We start from the raw sequence: 22,499 nt of genomic DNA, 5'->3' as shown, positions 1-22,499 counted from the left end.
TAAAGCAAATAGTGTTGTAATATAGGTTAAAACGTTGGCAATTGGCAAAGTCTGCTGCTTTCCAGCTTGCTTGTGTGACATCATTTATTGATAGACATAGAACTCAATACAGAGGTGTCATTGACATCTACATAACTTACATCTTCACTTTAACTGAACAGGAATAATACGGAAAACAGTATCACCTGGACTGCCAAAGAGAGTCACAGCAACACAGTTAGAGAAGACAAGGATTGCAATCACGTTGCTCTGATCATATTTTCAAACCGAGAATCTGGATAGAACATGAACAGTTGGATTGTGGATGCATTTCTTGTATCTTAAATCAGGGAGACAGTGTCACTAATAAACTCTCACACAATATCTTTCCATCTCTTCTTATGAGTCTTCTAATAACTGCTATTAACAGGAAAAGGACACTTTCCAAGATAGGCCAAAAAGAGCTGTGTTGTTGAAGATGTATTTTTCTACTTGTCAGCACAGACATTACTTCCTAACTGAAACACAAGCCTAAAGTCATAAATTCATTCTGAATATCTCATTTCTGTGGAACAAACCCTTTTTTTGTTTTGTTTTGTTTTGTTTCGTTTTTTTGCGATGATGTCTCACTCTATTGCCAGGCTGGAGTGCAGTGGCGCCATCTTGGCTCATTGCAACTTCTGACTCCCTGGTTCAAGCGATTCTCCTGCCTCAGCCTCCTGAGTAGCTGGGATTACAGGCACGCACCACCACACCCAGGTGACTTTTGTATTTTTAGTAGAGGCGGGGTTTCAGCATGTTGGCCAGGATGGTCTCGATCTCCTGACCTCGTGATCTGCCCCCTTCAGCCTTCCAAACTGTTGGGATTACAGGCGTGAGCCACCACGCCCGGCCCAAACCTTTTTTAAGGATAAAAAACTTTAACAGATACAGAAATAAGTTAATGAAGTCTCGAGTTTCTAAATTAAATTTGGAAGTATGTGAAATTAACAAAGGGAAGGAAAAATAACAGTACTTCAGGAAATTTCACAAGTTGTTTCATTAAAATAAGCTATAGTGATTTATAGAAAAGAAAAACTGAAATCAGTATCACAATGGATTAAATTAGCTTCTTTTGTTAATATCTACATGAAAACACTATACATTTTCTTTTCTTTTACTTATTATTATCTTTTTTTTTTTTTTTTTTTTGAGACGGAGTCTCGCGCTGTGTCACCCAGGCTGGAGTGCAGTGGCGTGATCTCGGCTCACTGCAAGCTCCGCCTCCCAGGTTCACGCCATTCTCCTGCCTCAGCCTCCGAGTAGCTGGGACTACAGGCGCCCGCCACCACGCCCGGCTAGTTTTTTGTATTTTTAGTAGAGACGGGGTTTCACCATGTTAGCCCGGATGGTCTCGATCTCCTGACCTCGTGATCCACCCGCCTCGGCCTCCCAAAGTGCTGGGATTACAGGCTTGAGCCACCGCGCCCGGCCTTATTATCATTTTTTAATAGAGATGGGGTCTCGCTATGTTAACCAGACTGGTCTTGAACTCCTGAGCTCAAGCAATCCTCCCAACTCAGCCTCCCAAAGTGTTGGGATTACAGGCGTGAGCCACTGCTCCCAGTCATTTTATTGTCTTATAGAAATAAACTAAGAAGTACAAAATATGTTTAATTCACTGAATTACATCATCCAAAAGTCATGGACTTTGAGAAAATAAAAGCACAGTATTTCAATGGTGCTATTATGCATACTAGTTGTGCAAAGGAAACTACCTAGAAGTGAAATTTGTAAGTAGTTCTTTAGGATTTTTAAGTAGTTCTTTAGGACAGGAATATTTTATGCATACTAAATGCTGTCAATATATATTTTCTTAATAGGTAGAAAAAGAATGAACTGGGTAACTAAATCTATCAAAATAAATCCTAACTGGGACCCAGTGCCTATAAATTCATTCGTTCATTCATTTATTTTGAGACAGGATCTTGTTCTGTCACACAGGCTAGAGTATAGTGACCCAATCATGGCTCACTGCAGCCTTGACTTCCTGGATTCAATCGATCCTCCCTCCTAAGCCTCCCAAGTAACTTGGAATACAAGTGCATGCTACCGTATCCAGAAAATTATTTTATTTTTCTATAGAGATGGGGTCTCACTATGTCACCCAGGCTAGTCCTGAATTCCTGGACTCAAGAGGTCCTCCTGCCTTGGCCTCCCAAATGGGCAGGATTATAGACATGAACCACTGTGCTCAGCTGCCATATAACTTGTATATCAAAACACTGCATGCTAGCCTATTCCTCACTCCCTCTTATTGGATGTGACCTAGCCCCATGGCCCTCTGTAAAGGAAACCTACATATGGATTGGAAGTAAATTGGCATCAGAACCCTTCTGTCCCTTTCACACAGCACAGTCAATTCAGAGTCCCCAACCTGGACCAGGCTCACGTCGGTCTTTGCAGTGGATGGGGAAAGACAGTGTCACTAAAGAAGCCTCCTACCCGGGATGTCCCGGGAACAGCTCCCTCGAGTGCTGTTTTCCTGTCAAGTCTTATCATTGTAATATGACTTTTGTTGTTTTTGGACTCTGTACAGAGACTTTCAGTTTTCAATGAAACAGTTGGCTTAAAAAAATACTTCAAGGGGAAAAAAAACATAACTGAATCGCAGCAAGGATCTCAGAAGTCATAGCCCTTGATCTTCCTCAACCTCCTCGGCGGCAGCTTTCTAAATATTATCACTCTCCTGCCTCCAAGGCCACTCCTGCCCCAGGCCCCTGCCCTCGGATCATTTCCTCTCCTAGTTCACCAAGAGAACGTCATCCAGAGAAAGGGGCTTCCTCAAGCTTCCTCTGTCCCCATTGCAAAGCTCTTTTTCTCTCCCTACCTGCTATGGTGCTGGGCATTATGCCAGGCCCTGGGCACTTATGAGCTGTGTGAATCCCAACAACAAGCCTCTGTTTTACAGAAAAGGCTCAGAGAGATCCCAGAATTTGTCAAAGTCATAGACTGTTTCTCTGTTTACAAGTTCCATTCCTTCTTGTCTGGGCTAAAAAGAAGCATCCCAATCAGATCAAGTCTTAACCTCCCTACACACATACACACACACACACACACACACAATGCTGAATCCCATTTTCCCACCTTTTCTGGGGACTTCTTTATCAGTCATTCAGTCCTCTAGTAACTTCACTTTTTATTTTTATTATTTTTTTTCAGGAAGGGGACAGGATCTTACTGCCCAGGCCAGAGTGCAGTGGCATGATCACAGCTCAGTGCGACCTTGAACTCCTGGGCTCAAGCAATCCTCCTGCCTCAGCCTCCTGTAGCTGGGACTATAGGAGCACACCACTGCGCCAAGCTAATATTTTAAAAATGTTTTGCAGAGACAAGGTCTTGCTTTGTTGCCCAGGCTTTGATCAAGTCTTAACCTCCCTACATACATACACACACACACACACACACACACACCCCCCGCAATGCTGAATCCCATTTTCCCTCCTTTCCTGGGGACTTCTTTATCAATCATTCAGTCCTCTTGCAACTTCACTTTTATTCTGAGCCAGGCTCCCCTTTAATGCCACATCCAAACCCATCAAGTCCTGATGGAATTCCACTCACAAACCGTCCTCAGCTCTACCACTTCCCAGCATCTTCACTGCCAAAACCCTGGGGCTGGCCCAAGCACCAGCAGCTCCTGCCCCGCCCACCGCAGGCCTCCTGACTCTTCTCGCTGAGTCTCCTCTCATCTCCAACAGACGGTTCTCCAACAGTAAGCATTGTGGACCTCAGAGGAAAAAACGTGTCTGTTCGGAGGCCCTGACATACAGGTGATAAGTGCCATGGCAATGACTAGTGTCAAATTGCACGCTGGTGTTTTAAGAAAGCCAGATACCTGGATTGGACTCTGGGGTGTTCTCTGAGGGACACCTTCGTCACACAAACCCTGTACTTCCTGGAATCAATACTTGTATTTTTCTAGTACCAAGTTACATGCACCAAATTATAAAACACTTTTCCATAATATTTTCTCACTGAGACTCCCGGGGCTTTTAATGTCTCTGGAATATATTTTTCCATTTTCCATAAGACTCAAAAGTAATAAGCTCTAAAAAATCTACTAAAAAGTCTCTGCAAAAAATAGAAGATGAAGAGGACTCTGATGCAGAAAGTGATCAGAACGAGATGAGTGAGCAGGAAGAGGAGTTTGAGGATGGCCCTACTATAGTCAAAGACTATAAGACCTGGAAACAGTAGTGCGATCTTTTCAGGATGACGCTGTCCTGAAGACAAGCCAGGATATTGGAAGAAACAAAGTGGAAGATGCATTCTGCAAAGGTGAACTCAGGCTGAATGGGGAAAAATTATGGAAGAAAAGCAGAATGGTGAAAGTGGGAGATACATTGGATCTTCTCATTGGAGAGGATAAGGAAGCAGGAACAGAGACAGTGATGCAGATTCTCCCGAAAAAAAAGTGTTTGAAGAGAAGACTGAAAGTGAAAAATACGCAGTGGTGTTACAGCGGTGGAAAAACTTAAAAATGCCTAAGAAGAGAATGTCTAAATAAACGGATTGCTTCACCGGGCACGGTGGCTCACGTCTGTAATCCCAGCACTTTGGGAGACTAAGGCGGGCGGATCATCTGAGGTCAGGAGTTCAGGACCAGCCTGGCCAGCATGGTGAAACCCCGTCTCTACTAATACAAAAATTAGCCGGGTATGGTGACAGCACACCTGTAATCCCAGCTACTCAGGAGGCTGAGGCAGGAGAATCACTTGAACCCGGGAGGCAGAGGTTGCAGTGAGCTGAGATTGGGCCATTGCACTCCAGCCTGAGCAAGACTCCATCTCTAAATAAATAAATAAATAAATAAATAAATAAATAAATAAATAAAATAAAATAAAATAAACGGATTGCTTTTTAGCAATAAAGCTACTTTCTAGTGGTAGAGAAAGGGGTGAATTAAAAAAGAGGACATTTTTATTAAAATAAAATTCTCTTACCATTAAAAAAGAAGAAGTCTGATCAATTCGCTGCCTAAAGCCTTCGGTTGTTTTGCACATCAATTAAACAAAAGCCAAGCCCTTTGCCTTGACCTGCAAAGCCCTGTGGAGCTGACCACTGTCCACCTATGAACCTCACTTCCTGCAACCTTCCTCCCCGCCTTGCCTTCCCTCCAGCATCCTAGGCTCACTCCCACCTCCTCACCTGCTTCTCCCTCTGCTGGAGGGCTGTTCATCCGTATGACGGTGCAGGTGCCCCTCGCCTCGTGACTTAGGCCTCAGTGCAAGCGTACACCATGGAGAGGCCTGGCCTCCAATAAAGTACCCTCTCCCCTACCACCTGGTGCTCATGTTGTTTATAGCATTTGCCAACACATGAGCACGTTATGTGTTCTGAGTTTGCTTTCTGTCTGTCTCCCTTTGCTAGAGTGGAAACCTCCTGAGGGTGGAGTTTTGTTCACTGCTCAGTCATCCTCCCCTCCCCTAGTAATTGTGTCTGCTCCCAAATAGCTATTAATAAACCCTTGCTGAAAGAATGCGTTGAGCCCATCAGTGTGATCCTCTCAGCTTACACATGCACGCACGTTTCCCACTCTCTCAAATGTCTTCTTTCCAATGTCAGTTCCTGTGGAACCCCTTTGCTTTCCTGCGTTTCACCACAGACTTTCTTCAGAAAGATTCTCCCTTCCAGCCACTCCTCTGCTACCACAACTTTACCCCGATCTCATCACTTTATTAAACTACAGGGTGATTTCCTGGTGTCAGGATCCAGTGGCTTCCCCCAGCTCCCATCCTACCCAACCACCCTGCTAGCTTTGTCTTTTCAACTTTGTATCCCCCAAGTCTAATACTATACCAGGTACATGGCCAGCTTAATATTCGTTGAGTGAATTAATAGTTAATTAGCTGATTTGACCCAGATTATCACCAACTCTTGAAATTCCTCTTTTGGCGGCGGGGCACGGTGGCTCACGCCTGGAATCCCAGCACTTTGAGAGACCGAGACAGGCGAATCACTTAAGGTCAGGAGTTCAAAACCAGCCTGGCCAACATGGTGAAACCCCACCTCTACTAAAAATACAAAAATTAGCTGGGCGTGGTGGCATGTGCCTGTAATCCCAGCCACTTGGGAGGCTGAGGCAGGAGAATTGCTTGAACTGGGGAGGCAGAGGTTGTAGTGAGCCTAGATCGTGTCACTGCACTCCAGCCTGGGTGACAGAACGGGACTCCATCTCAGGAAAAAAAAAAAAAAGAGAAAAAGAAAGAAACTTCTTTTGCCTTCCACAACTCTGTCGCTTTTTCCCAGTTGACCGTTTTACTAACAACATTCTTTTTCTCGGTCTTTATCATTAGCCCTTTCCTCTACCAAAAATATATATTCTTACTGTTCATTGGAGGGGATCCCAACAGCTTCATTTATCACTCATATGTTGAAAACTCTCTAATCTATATCTCCTGTCCCAATCTCTTTAGCTCCAAGTAGATACCCCCAACTTGCAAGACATAGCTTGATATTGGTAATGCATAATCACATCAAATTAAACTTGTCCAAAATGTAGCTCATCATCAGGTTCCCAGTATCAACTCCACTCCAGACTTGTGTGTTACAGCAGCATCATTCAATCAATTGCCCAAATGTGGAATCTCAGAACATTGCCTTCCATTCTGTGTTGACTCTGCAAAACATGAGAAGCAGAAGAGGAGAAATGGGAAAACAGAACTGTCAGTTTTGCATGCTACCTTAAACCATTGCTTTGCTTTGAGCTTTACAAACATAACAGGTTTGCAAAGTGTGTCACACACTCCAATTGAGATGTGCAGAAGATGGTAACTTCTTTATTTTAGTCCTTTTCCTCAGTCTTCAACTGTCAAAGGAAAAGTAAGTTAATGCTCAAGTCTGTTAAATGCATAATACAATCCAATGATTTAAATAGTCTGTTTAGGGAACGCCACATCTCTCTTGGAAAACAATGCTCAATCTTGGAGAAGCCTCCCCTCTTCTGATTCCTTTTATCTTTTTCTTTTTTTATTTTTTGAGACGGAGTCTCGCTCTGTCTCCCAGGCTGGAGTGCAGTGGTGCGATCTCAACTCACTGCAAGCTCCGCCTCCCGGGGTCAAGCAATTCTCCCTATCTCAGCCTCCTGAGTAGCAGGGATTACAGGCGCCTGCCACCGTGCCCAGTTAATTTTTAGTATTTTTAGTAGAGATAAGATTTCGCCATGTTGGCCAGGCTGGTCCCGAACCCCTGACGTCAGGTGATCCACGTGCCTCGGCGTCCCAAAGTATTGGGATTATAGGCGTGAGCCACCGTGCCTGACCCTGATTCTTTCTTGAGAGGTTGTCCAGGTGCATAGGAGGAAGGGTGTGTTATAGAGGTACCTGTGAGGTTTCAGGGAGACACTGGGGTTCTCAGACCCCATCATGATTCTGGAGTTGCTTGTCATGTGAGCTGTTGGTGCAGCCTGTAAGCTGGGCCTCCCAGCTTGCTCAGGACTCCACCTCACTTTGGCTCTGCTGGCTGTTTTCCCCTGAGCTTGGTGTCCAGCCTGCCAGTGGCCCCTGCCCCAGGCTCACCTTCCCCTGCCTCAGGAGGCCCCGCGACTGACTTGGCTTGTGTTCCACATAGGAATTGAAGTTGAGCCTTAAAAAATATCCACACTGCCATAATATTTCTGAGGCTGTGCCCTAGAAAGCCTATGGCAATAGCTCCCCTCCTTCCTCTTGGTGTAACCCACTAATTTAATTAACATCCCTGTCCCCCGTCCCCGCCCCACTCCACCACCAGAGACTTAAGGACTGGCAGCTTCCCTCTCCTCCCTCTTCTTCCATTTTGCACGAACACTCTTTCTCCCTTCTCCTCCCAAGAATCTTCAGAACCAGAAGACCGGTAGGTTTTCTTTTTTAAAATTTTCTTTTTATTGTTTTTAGAGACAGAGTCTTACTCTGTCTCCCAAGCTGGACTACAGAGGTGCAGTCATAGCTCACGGCAGCCTCGAACTCCTGGCATCAAGTGATCCTTCTACCTCAGCCACCCAAGTACAGTGGGCTTTTTTTTTTTTTTTTTTTTTTGAGCCGGAGTCTCACTATGTCGCCCAGACGGGAGTGCAATGGCCCAATCTCGGCTCACTGCAACCTCCACCTCCCGGATTCAAGCAATTCTTCCGCCTCAGCCTCCCGAGTAGCTGGGACTACAGGCACCCACCACCAGGCTCAGCTAATTTTTGTATTTTTAGTAGAGATGGGGTTTCACCATATTGGCCAGGCTGGTCTCGAACTCCTGACCTCGTGAACGGCCTTCCTCAGCCTCCCAAAGTGCTGGGATTACAGGTGTGAGGCACCGCGCCCAGCCCAGTGGGCTCTTCTTTTACTTTCCCCACATCCTGTTCCCTTTTCTGACTCCATTTATAACTGGGGGCAGGAGTGTCTCCTCTACACTGTGGGAAAATTCTAGAAGCTCACTACTCCAAGCTGAGTTATTGGCAGGCTAAAAAAAAAAAAAAAAGGAATTAAAGGAATTCGGAAAATATTTTCTCAAGATAGCCTGTTGAGCCTGACATAAATTAAAGCTGATGAAGTGAACTGCATCTATCAGTCTAAGAAATTTTAATTGATCTTAAAGGCAACACGAAGAGCCACTGACTTTTCCTTTCAAAGATCATTTTGGCTGCAGTATACAGAGTGGATTAGACACTAGTGCCTCCCAGATTTTGCACCCACAACATGCATGGAAAATGGTCATATTATATGGTACAATGGGGGAATAGGAAGAGGTGGCCCCAGACCCCGCCCAGCCACCATGAGGGTTGAAGGAATGAACACACCTGGAATCCATTCATGGTTACCCATGGATAAAGCAGGAAGTACAAGTCTGGAAGGCAGAAAGCTAGTTAAAAGGCAATTTTAGTAATTCATGCAAGGGATAATAATTGTCTAAACATTAGTTCTTCATAGCAGTAGATATGGGGAGAAATGAATGGATTTGAAGGATACCAGTTAGATAGAACAAGCATGTTGTGTTTGATTCAATGGCTGGATAAAAGATGGCACTAATTTACAGACATAGAAGGAATTTCCAAGACAGAAAGGAAGGGAGTGCCGTTCTTGCGAAGTCTGAAGTAAGGAAGATATTACGCAGGGGCAAAGGAGTTGCTAATAACATTATCTGGAATTTTTTTCTAAGTTAGAAAATACCCTAGAGAGCATGTTAGCCAACCTACCCATTTTACAGACAGTAATAATTCTTACTGTTTACTGAGTACTTCCTGTTTGTGAAGTGTTATGGACTAAATGTGCCCCTTCAAAATTGGTCTATTGGGCCCCATGGGCGCAGCGGCTCACACCTGTAATCCCAGCACTTGGGAGGCCAAGGCAGGTGGATCTGAGGTCAGGAGTTCGAGACCATCCTGGCCGACATGGCGAAACCCTGTCTCTACCAAAAATACAATAATTAGCCAGGCATAGTGGCAGGTGCCTATAATCCCAGCCAGTCTCGAGGCTGAGGCAGGAGAATCGCTTGAACCCGGGAGGTGGAGGCTACAGTGAGCTGAGATTGCACCACTGCACTCCAGCCTAGGCAACAGAGCGAGACTCTGTCTCAAAATAAATAAATAAATAAAATCGGTGTATTGAACCCCTTACCCGCCGTGTGATGGTATTTGGCGGTGGTGCCTTCGGGAGGTAATTAAGTTTAGATTTCGTTATCAAAGTGGAACTCCTTGATGGGATTAGTGCCCTTCTAAGAAGAGGAAAACAGAGATCACCTTTCCATGAGCACACACAGAGAAGAGTCTGTATAAGGACACTGCAAGGAGGGTGGCTGTCCACCAGCCAGGAAGCCAGCCCTCACTAGAAACCGAATTTGCTAGCAGCTTGATCTTAGACTTTTGAGCCCCCAGAATTGTGAGAAATAAATGTTTGTTATTCAAGCCGCCCAGTCTACGATATTTTGTTATAGCAGCACAAGTGGACTACAACGTTAGGCAATGATCCAGTTGCACTACAAATATCATCTCATTAATTCAGAGCTAACTCTGTGACGTGGCTGGCATTATTTCAGAGTGAGGAAATGGAAGCCCTAAGAGGTAAGTAACTTGCCTGGGCAATTCAGAAATTCCATCACAGAGCCAAGATTCAGATCCTCATCTCTCCATTCCCAGAAGCAGTTGTTTTCCCATTATCTTAACGCCTCTGGAAAGAGAGTACTATACAATGTATTCTTTAAAGGTGCAAATCCGTATGTTTTGAAATTTCCCGAATGGTTCTACTTCATGCCCAATGCCACAGAGAATAGTTAATAGTGAGTCAGGATTAGCCCTGGGGTTCTGCCTCCCCTTTGAGTTTCTTCCATGCACCCTTGACCTTACTTTACTGAGCAAAGTGTATATGGGAAACAGCAGTATCGCATTTTTGGGGGCCCATGGAGGCTAATGTTTTAACTTCACAGCCACAGGTCCACCTGCAGAGCCCTCCTCACTCCCCTGTTATCTCTGCAGAGGCTTTGGGGAGCTAGGCTTCCCTTTCTCCCACAAGCCCCACATTCAGTGGTCTCTACAGTGTCATCCGGAGATAGAGAATGGGAAAAATGTGGACAATCTCGATCTTCTCTGCACTGGTTCAGATAAAGACTGTTTTTATAGTCCAATTCTATGAGACCCAGTTTTCAGATTTTCAAGATGATTTGCATTTAATTCAATTTAGCCCTGACTTCTTGTCCTTCTCATGGTGAAAGACACAGGATAACTTTTCCCATTATTAAAGATGCAACATATATGAGGTACGTGGCCAAATGCCCAGGCAAAGTCAAGATGATGTCACTTCTGTGTTCAACTTAACCATGCCCTAGCCTAAGGGGAGTGACTCCTTTTACTCATTATAAAACATCACAGCTTGGTGCCCGGGTTAAGATATTCTACGTGATATGATTTCATATTTGAGCCATGGCATCTCTAATGCATTAGGCTTTTGCGAGCTTAAGCTTCTTACTGGTGTGTGTTGTTGGTATAAACAAATGCCAACCTCACCACAGCAGTGTCAAATTCCTCAGATGCCTCAGCACAATTAAGAAAACAAAGTTGCTGTAAAGTAATTACACAGTATGGATTAATGTGTAATCCTGAAGAGCAATAACACCCAGAGCGAGCATGAGCTCTGCTTTATTACTGAGAGAGAGAGAAGGCTGGTGGGTGGGGTGGGGGGGTGGAATTCCAAAGCACAGGCATTCATTCACCTTTCTGCACAGGCCTAGCTGACACAGGACTGTTTTGGTAACTGAGGGTAATCTAACATTCCTGAATTCTTCAGGCACAGCTGGGGCACCCTGGGAACCCCATTCCACCCCTAGGCCTGGCAGTACTCAAAAAGTGTTCTCCTAGAACCTGAAAGGGGAGATGGGTGTCCTTATAAAATTTCTTGTAGGGTTTAAACTGGCAGTTCCTATGATTATCATTATTTTCTGGGAAAGAGACAAGATTTTATTACTTGTCTTTCTTTCATACAAGCAGACACTGCTCCATAAGTAGTTTTTTTATTTGTTTTGTTGTGTTTTGTTTTTATTGAGCGACGGGGTCTCACCATGTTGCCCAAGCTGGCCTCAAACTCCTGACCTCAAGCAATCCACCCATCTACCCACCTTGCTATTCCAAACGTGCTGGGATTACAGGCGTGCACCACCGTGCCCAGCCTGTATAAATATTCTGACCACGTATGTAGTTAGCAAATCGGAGTTTTAAAAGTTATAATTAATCTTCAGATTTAAATGTCTTCTACTTTTTACTACTATGTAAGGATTCTATGAAGGACATTAAATAAACATTCTCCACGTTTAAAGGTGGGTTTACAAAGGAATATAAACGATTCTATTATAAAGATACATGCACACATATGTTTATAGCAGCACTATTCACAATAGCAAAGACATGGAATCAACCCAAATGCCCATCAATGATAGACTGGAAAAGAAAATGTGGTCCATATACACCATGGAATACTATGCAGCCATAAGAAGGAAGATCATGTACTTTGCAGGGATATGGATGAACAACACACACCCGGGTCTGTGGGGGAGTGGGGGGAGGGAGAGAATCAGAATAAATAGCTAACGCATGTGGAGCTTAACACCTAGTGATGGGTTGATAGGTGCAGCAACCACCATGCCACACGTTTACCTATGTGACAAGCCTGCATGTTTTGCATATGTATCTGAAACTTAAAATAAAATTTAAAATAATACAATTAAAAATTTAAAAAATAAAGGTGGGTTTAATGTGAGGGAGAAAAACAATTATCAATGTATAAGACCAATGATCAGCTGTCCAAAATAACTGCCTGAAAATTTACTTCTTTATGCCCCATTAGAACTTTCGGGCCGGGCGCGCCAAGCCTGTAATCCCAGCACTTTGGGAGCAGTCGGCAGGCTGATCATCCCAGGTCAGGAGATCGGCACCATCCTGGCTAACAGGGTGAAACCCCGCCTCTATTAAGGAAAATACAAAACTAGCCGGCGAGGTGGCGGCACCTGTAGTCCCAGGCCACGGGAGGCTGAGGCCGAGAATGGCGTGCGGAACCCGGGAGGCGGAGCTTGCAGTGAGCTGAGATCCGCCACTGCAATTCCAGCCTGGCTTATGTGAGCTGCATCTGCCTCAAAAAAAAAAAAAAAAAAAAAGAACTTTCGGGACCCCGGAGGAAAATGTCCATAGGCCAGCATGCTGGATTTGTGGCTGAGATGGGTTTACTATGTCTCTACTCATTGCAGTTTTCTTTGATGATAAATATCATTAATGAAAACAGGCATTTTAGAAGTTTAAAGGTGAATGAGAAAAGCAAGTTGCAGAGGTCTTCATACAATAAGAAACCTTTTTTGTTAGAGTTTCTAACAGGCGAGTTAGGCTCAGTGGTTCACATATGTAATATCAGCACTCTGGGAAGCCAGGGCAGAAAGATGACTTGAGGCCAGGAGTTCAAGACCAACCTGGGTAACATAGTGAAACCCCATCTCTGCAAAAAAAATTTAAAAATTAGCCAGACACGGTGGCATGTGCCTGTAGTCCCGGCTACTCATGAGGCTGAGGCAGGAGGATCCCTTGAGCCCAGGAGTTTGAGGCTGCAATAAGCTGTGATGGCACCACTGCACTCCAGCCTGGGTGAGAGTGAGACTGTCTCTGAGAAAGAAAAAGAAAGAGAAAAGAAAAGAAAAGAAAAGAAAAGAAAAGAAAAAAGAAAAGAGGATCTGCCATTTGCAATAATCTGGTTGAACCTAGAGTAGAAAGGTGGTTACCAGGTGTTAGGGAGGAGTGAGAAATGGGGATATGTAGGTCAAAGGGTCAAAGGGTGCAGTCAAAGGGCCGGGCACAGTGGCTCATGCCTGTAATCTCAGCACTTTGGGAGACCAAGACTGGTGGATCTCAGGTGATCTGAGGTCAGGAGTTCAAGACCAGTCTGGCCAACTTGGTGAAACTCCATCTCTACTAAAAATACAAACATTTTCCAGGCGTGGTGGTGCACACCTATAATCCCAGCTACTCAGGAGGCTGAGGCAGGAGAATCACCTGAACCTGGAGGCGGAGGTTGCAGTGAGCCAAGATCGTCCCACTGCACTCCAGTCTGGGCGACAGAGCAAGACTCTGTCTCAAAAAAACAAGAGTACGAAGAGGTAATAAATCTGGAAAGCTAAAGTACAACATGAGTACTGTAGCTAATATACGAAAACTTGCTAAGAGAATAGATTTTAGGTACTCCTACCATAAGAAACAGAGAGAGAGAGAGAAAGGAAGAGGGAAGAAAGGAAGGAGGAAGGAAAGGGAGGAAAGAAAGGCAGGTTTTTCTCTCTCTCTTTCTTGTGCGCTGTGCCCAACATCTCAGCCACATGAAATTGCCTGTTTTTCTGCCTTCACCAGGATGCTTTTGGACAAAAAGCCCTTTAAAGGCAGAGACTGATCCTCCTTCATTCGCCAGCACAGTGTCTGCAATGCACTAAGTGGGCAAGAACATCAGCTTTCACGAATGAGTAAATGAACTTCTTTCCTCTAAGCAGTGATTTGCAGATGAGGAGTAGAGCCTGCACGTGTGTGTGCGTGTGTGGGTGTGGGTTTGGGTTTGGGTTTGGCTAGAACAGTGACAAGTGCCTGCAGGTTGTGGATTACAGACCACCCATCTCACTCCTGTTGAAAACAGTCTCAAAACGTTTTGGCCAAAAGACACATGTATTGGTATCAGTTCCCATCATACTAGACATACTAGAGAAGAAAGTGCTGAAGGGTGAGCATAAATGACGAAAACGAGATTCCAACATAGTCTCTCTCTCTCTCTCTCTCTCTCCATCTCTTATTTCTGCTCTGGATGAGACAGATGGGCTCTCCCCAGATGTGGAGAGAAACAGCCAACAGAAACACTGAGCTCATGTCTTCCTGACTTCACAGACAAAAGTCATCTTGTCTTGATCCTAATTTTGTCCTTTAGAAGGGTTCTCTTCTGGCTTGGATCACTTACCCCCTCACCCCCCGCCCCCCACTGCATTTCTTGTGCAGAGCACTCAGTAGGCCGCTCAGTAGGAAAATTCATGTCCTTTAATTCAGCAAAAGTAATATCGTTTGTCTTGAGATTTGGGGGTTTTTTTGTTTGTTTGTTTTGTTTTTGTTTTTGTTTTTGAGAGGGAGTCTCTCTCTGTTGCCCATGCTGGAGTGCAATGGCATGATCTTGGCTCACTGCAACCTCCACCTGCCGGGTTCCACACATCCTCCTCCCTCAGCCCCCAAGTAGCTGGGACTACAGGCATGCGCCACCGCACCTGGCTAATTTTTGTATTTTTAGTAGAGACTGCGTTTCTCCATGTTGGCCAGGCTGGTCTCAAACTCCTGACCTCAGCCTCCCAAAGGGCTAGGATTACAGGTGTGAGCCACCCTGCCTGGCCTGTCTTGGTTTTTTGAACTTTAAATAATCTCCCTCTCCTCTTGTTTTCTCTGTTAGCTCACTCTGATATAATTATTGATGGATCTTCTAATTTGCTTATCCTGCTTGCTGCTACTCCTGTCTCAGTGTCCTGCTTCGAGGAAGATTTTTTTCAATGTCACCCTTCATATTTAGTTTTACGGTTGTGCCATCTTTGTTTTAACATCCAGGAGGCTCTTTCTTGTTCTCTGAATGTTAACTTTTTTATCACTCTCATTCTTACATGCATCTTGACTCTCACCTTTTCTGAGGACATTAACTAATAGTAAGTAGTTTGTTTTTGACAATTTCTTCTGTTTCCTTCAAGTTACTCTTGTTTGGACTCTGTGTTTCATCTTAGAGGCTTGGCCTCTGATGCTTAGTGATCCCTGGCTATTCATATTTAGACATAAAACACTAAATGTTTCTTGTAAGTTCTCAGTGCCGGTGGGCTTCAAAATAGGGTCACCGTGAGCGTTAATTTTATGTGTCAACATGACTGGACTACAGGATACACAGACATTTGATCAAACATTGTTCTTAGTGTTTTTGGATGAGTTTAACGTTTAAATCAATAAACCGAGTAAAGCAAATTGCCCCCTCTGGAATGTGATGGGCCTTATCCAATCTCAGGCCTGAATAGAAAAAAAGACCGACCCTCCTGCAAGTAAGAGAGAACATCCCCTGCCTGAGAAGGGGTTCAGAACAGGGATGTTGTTTTAATTTTTTCCTGCCTTGAGACTCAAACTGAAATATTGGCTCTTCTTGGGTCCCCACCCTGCCAGTTTTGGACTGGAACAACACCGTTGGCTCTCCTGGTTCTCAAGCCTTCAGACTCAGACTGGAGTTACATTGTCGGCTCTGCTGCATCTCCAGCTTGCTAAATGAGGATCTCAGGACTTGTCAGCCTCCATAACTTCATGATCCAATTCCTTATAGCAAGTATCTTTTTATAGATACGTTTTTTGTTTTTTTGGTTTTTTTTTTTTGGTTCTGTTTCTCTGGAGAACACAGGCTAATACAGATTTTGGTGCCAAGCGTGCTTCTAAAGGAACAATGTTTTAAGGTGGAGTTTTCTAAATGATTTCTGGGATATTTGCAATTTTCTCTAATTAGATTTAAAGATGCTCATGACTCTATTTCCAGAAGTAAAGAGTGCACTGATAGTCCATGGCATGCTCTGGCAATAGAGATATGCAAACTATCACCATTGGCTACTTCTAGTCAACCACTTATAAGAAGCAAGGCCTATGTGACTGCATATATGATACTTTAGAACATTTTTGTCAAAATAATGAGTATTGTGAGATTGGCCGATGGCTCTTAATGTGGCTGGACAAACTGGTGGGATTGGGATAGAATGAGTCCAGGGATTCAAATTTGCAGCTCATGCACCACATAAATGACCTAAGAGCTTCTCTGTATGCTGTGAAAGAGACCCTTATCTCCTATAGCAGAACTGAGATTGCTGAAACTCAAACCCAGAATCTCAACCTGCAACTCACTGGATTACGACACAAATTAACTCCCAGCATCACAAGGTGTCTACTGTTAAAGTGAGGACACTGATGGAGAAGGCGCGAGTCCTACAAGTTGGAATGGGTACATGAGGGAAGACACTGAATGGGGACATTGAGCCCCTAAATTCTGATGAGTCTTCTTTGAAGTCTTCTTTGAGTGGAAACAGCCTCTCTACCCCCAGCGGAAGCAGAAGCTTCCATACCCCCATCTGAGAGAATTAATCCTGCATGGCCTGAGGAAACTAATGACCTCCCTGAGGCAGTTGTCAGGCAAGACAATGCTGATTCTTTTCAGGACCCGTCCCATCATCCCTCTTTGCTTCTAGACCTATAACTAGACTAAAGTGCCAACAGGCCGCTACAGATGACGCACAAAATGTGATCCAAGAGTTGGTATTCTATACTGCAAAAGAACTACTTTAGTTTTCTAATTTATACAAATAGAAATCTGGGAACATATGTTGGAATGATATTAAGGATGTGGGATAATGGTGGAAGGAGTGTGAAGCTGGATCAGATCAAATTTATTGATACGGACTCACAAAGCAGAGAGTCTGAATTTAGTGTTGTGTCTTGGGAAATTAGAAAGGGCTCTAATAGTTCGTTTGGTTGTGTGGCTGAAATGTGGACCAGAATGTGACCCGTAGTGAGCAAGTGGGAAATGCCAGATCTGCCTTGGTTTTACGAAGAGGAAGGGATTCAAAGGTGTAAGGAGATTGGAATGTTATAGTAGATTTGTCATTTAAGACCTGCTCACCCACCAAAACATATACCTTTCACCACTGTTGTGAGAAATAAATTTGTGAGGGGAGCCCAGCATCCTTGAAGAGCTCTGTGATTGCTCTTCTCTGTGGTCCAGACCTGACGGTGGGAGCCATAGCACTAACTAGAAAACCTAAATGGAGTGGAATGGGAGTAGTTAGATTCCAGGGTGGCAGGAGCCAAGGGGCAGCACTCAACCACCAGAGGCAAGATGGGAATGGTTGCCGTACAGGGTCCAGGCAGCAATCAGAATGGTTTGACTTGCACAGACCTAGGCATTGGCTCAATGAAGATGATGCTTCTGGAATTGAGTAGATAATAGGCCTACTAAATTCTTACTTGACCTTATAAACAGAAAAGTTCTAAGTCAAGTGAACAAAAGCCTAACCTGAATCATAACAAGAGCATGGCCCCTCAAACAATTTACAGTCTTGAGCCAGTTTACAGACCCAGAATCCTTGAATGAAAGGGAGGCCAGGTCCCCTAGAGGAAGAATCCAAGTATACTGAAAAAACAAAAACAAAACAGTTTTTGTTTGTTTTTAAGACAGGGTCTCGCTCTGTCACCCAGGCTGGAGTGCAATGACATGATCACAGCTCACTGCAGCCTCGACTACCTGGGCTCAAGCGATCCTCCCACCTCAGCCTACTGAGTAGCTGGTACCACAGGCACATGTCATCACACCTGGTTAATTTTTTTATTTCCGTTTTCGTAGAGACAAGTTCTCCCTATGTTGTCCTAGTCTTGAAATTCTGGACTCAAGTGATCCTCCTGCCTCAGCCTCCCAGAGTGCTGGGATTACAGGCATGGGCCATTGCTCCTGGCCTACAAAAAATTATAACATTAATCTTTTTTCCAGTCTTACCCAAAGGGACATACAGCTTTTTGCCACGGCAATTGTGCACTGAGAAGAAGGAAATAATCAAACATTTTAGGGACTACTGAATACTGATTCCACAATACCCAAAATGTCACTGTGGCCCACCAGTCAAAATAGATCAGGTGAAGGTCAGATAATCAATGTAGTTTTAGCTCAAGTCCATTTCACAGGGAGCCCATTAGGTCTCTGAATCTATCCTGTAATTATTTCTCCAGTTCCAGAATGCATAATTGAAATAGATGTACACATCAGCTGGCAGAATTCCCACATTGGTTCCATCTACCTCTGGAAAGAGTGCTATGATGGTGAGAAAGGCCAAGTTGAGGTCATTAGAACTGCCTCTACCTAGGAAAATAGTAACCAAAAGAAATACTGCATTCCTGGAGGGATTTCTGAGATTAGTACCACTATCAAGGACTTGAAAGGATGCAGAAGTGGTATTCCCGCCACATCCCCATTCAACTCACCTATTTGGGCTGGGCAAAAGAAAGGTGAATCTCAGAGAGTGACAGTGAATTATCATATACTTAACCAAGCAGTGATTCCTATTGCAGCTGCTTTACCCGATGTAGTTTCATTGCTTGAACAAATTAACACATATCTTGGAACCTGGTATGCAGCTATTGATCCAACAAATGCTTTTTTTCCTCCATACCTGTTAATAAGGACCACCTGAAGCAGTTTGCTTTCAGTTTGCTGACAAGACCAGAAATGCACCTTCACTGTTCTATCTCAGGAGTATATCAAGACTCTCCACCCCTATGTCATAATTTTGTCTGCAGGGATCATGATCTTCTTTCCCTTCTGCAAGATACCATACTTGCTTTAGTCAGCTCAGGCTGCCATAACAAAATACCGTAGACTGGGTGACTCAAGTAGGGGAAATTTATTTCTCACTCTTCTGGAGTCAGGGTAATACAAGATCAAGATGCTGGCTGATTTGACTCCCACTAGGGTCTCATTATGGCCTCACATGGCCTTTCCTTGGTGCACCTTTCCTTGGTGCATTCATGAAGACAGAGAGAGGAGAACTCATCTTCTTCTTCTTATTAGGGTGTTAATCCCATCATAAGGGCCCAACCCTCATGACCTCTCCTAACCCTAATTAACTTCCAAAGGCCCCATCTCCAAATATCATCACATCGGGGTGCTGATTAGGGTGCAATATGTGAATTTGTGGGGTGCGCAAACAGTCAACAACACTGTTTCAGGCGTTGAAGACATTATGCTGATTGGACTACCAGCCAAAAAGTTGCAACTACCCTAGACTTATTAGTAAGACAGCTGCGTGTCAGAGATTGAGAAATAAATGTGACAAAAATTCAGGAGGCTTCTATGTCAGTGAAATTTCTAGGGGTCCAGAGGCGTGGGGACATGTCTAGATATCCTTTCTAAGGTGAAGGTTAACTTGTTGTACCTGGTAAGTTGTTGTAGGCCCAGCCTACAACCCAAAAAGAGGCACAGTGCCCAATGGGTTTCTTTACATTTTGAAGGCAACGTATTCCTCACTTGGTTTGTTGCTCCAGCCCATTTACCGAGTGACCCAAAAAGCTGCTGGTTTTGAGTGGGATCCAGAACAAGGGGAGGTTCTGCAACAGGCGGCTGTACCAGCTGTTCTGCCGCTGGATCAGGCCATGTGACCCAGCAGATGTGATGGTGCCTGGAGTGTCTGCAGCAGATATGGGTGCTGTTTGGAGCCTTTGGCAGGCCTCTGCCAGTGAATCGCAGTGCAGGCCCTTGGGATTTGAAGCAATGCCCTGCCATTCTCTGCCGATAATTACCCTCCTTTTGAAAAACAGCTCTTAGCCTGCTCATGAGCCATAGTAGACACTGAATTATTAACCATGGGCCACCAAGTTACCATGTGACCTAAGCTACCATCATGAACTGGGTGTTATCTAATACATCAGGCCATAAAGTTGGGTGTGCTGCTGATGTGGTTTCATTGCTTGAATAAATTAACACATATCTTGGAACCTGCTATGCAGCTATCGATCCAACGAATGCTTTTTTCTCCATACCTGTCAATAAGGACCACCTGAAGTCACGTATATACCGCCATCAAATGGGAGTGGTGTATATGTAACTAAGTCCATGCAAGTCCTGAAGGCACAAGTAAGTTACATGAAAAAGGGGCCCAAATACCTGTGGTCCCGCTTCCTACTATAAGATACTGTCTTTCTCTCTCAGTCTGCACCTATGGCCTCATAGAGTACCCAATGACTAGTTGACAGAGGAAGAGAAGACTTTGACCTACTGTTTACAAGTGGTTCTCCTGATAGCCAGGCATTGCCTGAAAATGGATAGCTGCAACACTATAGCCCTTCCATGAGACATCCCTGGAAGGACAGTGGTGAAGGAAAGCCCTCCCAGGAAGCATAACTTTGGGCAGTGTACTTGGCTGTGCACTTTGCTTGGAAGGAGAAATAGCCAGACTTGTGATTATATATCTATTCATGGGTTGTGGCCAACGGTTTGGCTGAATGGCCAGGAAATTGGTAGGAATATGATTGGAAAATTTGTGTCAAGGAAATTTGGGGAAGAGATATGTGGACAGATCTCTCTGAACAAGCAAAGAATGTAAGGATATTTATGTCCCCTATGAATGTTCACCAAAAGGTGACCTCAGCAGAGGGTAATAATAAGGTAGATAGGATGACCCATTCTGTGGATACCAGTTAGTCACTTTCCCTAGCCCCGTGGGCTCTTGAACAAAGTGTCCATGATGGTAAGGATAGGGGGTAACACATGGGATCCACAACATGAACTTCCACTTACCAAGGGCAGCGTGGCTGCAGGCGACTGCTGAGTGCTCCATTTTCTAGCAGCAGAGACTAATACTGAGCCCCCAATATGACCCCAGTCCCCAGGTAATCAGCCAGCAGGTTGGTGGCAGATTGGTTACATTGTACCCCTTCCATCATGGAAGGGGCAGAGTTTTATTCTTTTTTAAAAAAATAGAGATAGGGTCTTCCTCTGTTGCCCAGGCTGATCTTGAACTCCTAGACTCAAGGGATCCTTCCACCTCAGCCTCCAAAAGTGCTGAGATTACAGGCATGAGCCACCTTACCCGGCTGAGGGTTTTATTCTTACTAGACAGAAGCTTACTCTGGATACAGATTTGCCTTCCTGCATGGAAATGCTTCTGCCACGACTTCACTCCATGAACTTATGGAATGACTTATCCACCATCATGGTATTCCACACAGCATTACTTCTCATCAAGGAACTCACTTCTCAGCAAATGAAGTATGCAGTGGACCCAAGCTCATGGAATTCAGCATTCTGAAGCAGCTCCCTTGCCAGAACAGTAGGATGGCCTTTTGAAGACTGAGTTTCTGTGCCAGTTGGTGGTAATACTCTGCAGGCCTGGGGCAAGGTTCTCCAGAAGGCTATATATGTTCTGAATCAGTATCCAATATACGCTGCTATTTCTTCCATAGCCAGGATTCATGGGTCCAGGAATCAAGGGATGGAGATGGGAGTGGCACCACTCACTATTACCCCTAGTAACCTACTAGCAAAGTTTGTGTTTCCTATTCCAGAGACAATACGATCTAAAGGTCTAGAGGTCTTGATTCCAAAGGAGGGAATGCTTCCAGCAGAAGACACAACAATTCCACTGAACTGGAAGTTAAGATGCCCACCCAGCCACTTTGGGCTCCTCATGCCTCTGAATCAACAAGCAAACAGGGAATTACTGTTTTGATTACAGTGAATAATCCTGACAACCACAAGGAAATTGGACTGCTACTCCACAATGGGTGTAAGGAAGAGTATGTCTGGAATATAGTGGATTCCTTAGGGCATCTCTTAGTGTTCAAGGTGATGCCTCTTCATCACATATCCTGTGATTAAGGTCAACAGGAAGATATAACAACCCAATCCAGGCAGTTTTACTAATGGTCCAGACCCTTCAGGAATAAATGTCCTGGCCACCCACCAGGTAACATACCATGACCAGCTAAGGTGCTTGCTGAAGGTAAAGGAAATACAAAATGTGAGTACTGAAAGAGGGTTGTTATAAATACCAGCTAGGATCACATGACCACCTACATAAACAAGGACTATAATTGCCATGAGTATTTCCTCCTTATTTTGTTATGAATGTGTGTGTATACAATAAAGCAAATACCTTTGTTTTCTTCCCTCTCTTATTTCCTTGTCATGTAACATAAGACATATTGACTTTCTGTCATAGTGTTTATGTATTGTTAATTTTACATCATCGTGTTTAAGTTATATGAAGGAGAAGAGTAAACATCACTCGAGGACTTTACCTCCTCTCTGGGAAGGGATTGGTACATACTGAGTTGTACACGTCATAGTTGTATTATGTTAAACAGAATTATGACCTTGTTATTGTCTTCGTTTGGAGGTTAAATATGGCTTAATGAGATGCACATAGGAATCACGTTAATAAAGGATGGACTCGTGACAACAGTTTGATGG

General features: G+C 44.3%; 1 pseudogene; it reads left to right on the top strand.

Annotated features, from left to right (window-relative positions):
• The first annotated feature begins 3,412 nt into the window (after positions 1–3,412).
• On the top strand, positions 3,413–4,638 carry LOC101006282 (annotated as a pseudogene).
• Positions 4,639–22,499: the final 17,861 nt, after the last annotated feature.

The sequence above is a fragment of the Papio anubis genome, chromosome 6, assembly GCF_008728515.1.
Source record: "Papio anubis isolate 15944 chromosome 6, Panubis1.0, whole genome shotgun sequence".
Lineage (NCBI taxonomy): Eukaryota > Metazoa > Chordata > Mammalia > Primates > Cercopithecidae > Papio > Papio anubis.
Note: the sequence above shows the minus strand (reverse complement) of the source record. Positions and strands in the feature narration are given on the sequence as shown.